Source organism: Erinaceus europaeus, chromosome 2, assembly GCF_950295315.1.
Source record: "Erinaceus europaeus chromosome 2, mEriEur2.1, whole genome shotgun sequence".
NCBI classification, from domain to species: Eukaryota; Metazoa; Chordata; class Mammalia; order Eulipotyphla; family Erinaceidae; genus Erinaceus; species Erinaceus europaeus.
Genome location: NC_080163.1, coordinates 31,633,783 through 31,636,342, shown reverse-complemented (window position 1 = coordinate 31,636,342; position 2,560 = coordinate 31,633,783).

Below are 2,560 nucleotides of genomic sequence, written 5' to 3'. Positions count from 1 at the left end.
TTATCTAGCTTTTGGTTTCTTCTTCTGTCTTTCTTTCTTTCTATTTTTTCCTAAAGCATTGTTCCTTTCTCAAGTTAAAGTCATGGATTTCTGGTTTAATAAAAAGTTAGTGCTTTAGGCCAGACAGCAGTGCACCAGGGTAAGTGCTCACATTACAGTGCTCAAGGACCCAGATTCAAGCCCCTAGTCTCCACCTACAGGAGAGAAAGCCTCACAAGTGGTGAAGCAGGCCTGCAGGTGTCTCTTGTCTCTTTCCCTCTCTGTATTTCCTTCCCTTCTCAATTTCTTTGTCTCTATCCAAAAGTAAAATTATTTTTTTTTTTGAAAAAGTAGAAATTAGGGCTCTAAAAAAGATAAGAAAAAAAAAGTTAGAGCTTCTGCCTCAAATCTCCTTGAAAGCCATTTTCATGTATGGAACAGTGAAATCCTTATATGTAATGTAGAGTTCACTAAACTCAGTGGAAAGGTACGAGGAGACCTTCAGATAAGTCAGACCTGAGTTTGAATCCCATCTTCTTGGACAAGAGGCATAACTACCATGAATATAGTTTTTTGTTGTTTGTTTTTCCATCAGACCACTACTCAGCACTAGCTTTTGGCTGTGTGGGGGATTATATTTAAGCCTTCAGAACCTCAGACATGAAAGTCTTTTGCATAACCATGATGCTGTTTCCTCCACCCCCAGTGGTTCTGTTTTATTTTTTGTTTCCCTCAGATCATGTTTCCCTACAATGTGACTGAGAGGACTGGTTGTACAGGCAGCTGGGAGGTTTGGGGCCCAACACCTGGCACTGAGGGACCATCAGCTAGTCCTCTTTCTCCCACAGTTACTAGGAGTAATTTCCCATTTACTTACATGAAGTTCCAATCCAAGCTTGGGCCTGCTCTTCTCATTGAGTCCTAGCACCACTTCCAGAGAAGTAGCATCCAGGACATACTTCCTATGTGGTCTTGACCTTTAAGGATTCTTTTGAAGTCCTGGTGTGTTACAGGCATTTGAGATCTCCACCTTGCTCTTCAGCTACTGGAATTGTTGAGGGAGGGGAGAAGGTATGTGGAGCCTTTCCCCAGCTCCCTCCCCTGTAAGTCTATCATAAGACTTCTTGAAAGAATTGTAAGATAAATTCCGTGATTGATATGCAAGTTCCAAATGTCTTTATTAAGCTATGAGGTAGACATTGTGCAGAAGTCTAGTTAAAGTGAAGAGAAAGCTCAGGGAGAGAGCATCCTCAAGGGCCTTGAGAGGTTCCAAAAGGCCTCTCCCTATGAATGTCCCTTCCTCTTAAACCCTGTGTACTTCACACCTAGCCCAGATTCCCACTGGCCTGCTGAAATTGCCAGCTGTGGTTACCAACACTCCTCCCACAGTGTGCACAGGTATTATCTATGCTCTAGTTCCCTCTTCCCATCTGTGCAACATTCTTGTGCCCTAATTCCCATTTCCCATATGTGCAGACACAGTGCAACAAAGTGTCTGTGTTTCCCAGGCTCTCTCTACCTATTCCCTGACCTCAACAAAATTATTGGCTTCCTACATCCCTGGAAGCCCAAGCCACTATCACAGAGTTCCCACATCTGCAGATCTCAAGGGCTGAATATGAAGCAGACCAGACATATCTGATGATTTTTAGGAGTAGACTTTATTTATTTTTTAATGTTTATTTATAAAATGGAAATATTGACAAGACTATAGGATAAGAGGGGTACATTTCCACACAATACACACACCCCAGAACTCCGTATCCAATCCCCTCCCTTGATAGCTTCCCTATTCTTTATCCCTCTGGGAGTATGGACCCAGGATTCTTGTGGGGTGCAGAAATGGAATGTCTGGCTTCTGTAATTGCTTCTCTGATGAACATGGGCATTGGCAGGTCAATCCATACTCCCAACCTGTCTTTCTTTCTTTAGTGGGGCAGAGCTCTGGGGAGGCAGGGCTCCAGGACATGTGGCGGGGTCATCTTCCCAGGGAAATCTGGTTGGCATCATGGTAGCATCTGGAACGTGGTAGCTGGTAGAGGGCACACTTCACTATGCATGAGGATCTGGGTTTGAACCCCAGTCCCCACATGGGGTCATCATATGAAGGGAAGCTTCAGGAGAGGTGGAGGAGTGCTGTGGCATCTCCCCTTATCTCTTTCTCGCCTTCTCTGTCTTTCACCCTCTGTCCAGTTTCCCAGTACCACCCCAAACATACCTGATCTCATCTGATAATTTTTTAAGGATAATTTGGCATGGTGGAATACCATTGTTATAAAATCCCTGAGACTCAGAATTGTAACAAGCTCACTGAGCTGCACGTATTTATGAAGAAGAGACGGAATCTGGTTGCCCCGTTGTGCTCTGGTGCTATTCATATCTCCACTAAGTGTAAACCCATCTGGATCTCATCTAAATGAGAATATCAGCCAATTCTTACATTTTGGGCCAATATTGAATTCAAAAATGTTTTCCAAGCACTTTGTTTTGTCTACTCCTCCATCAGTATAACTACTCCCAAGCTCCTATAGGGCAGGCTTTGTGTGCACACAATGTCAAGATACTGGCTGTAACAGAGGAG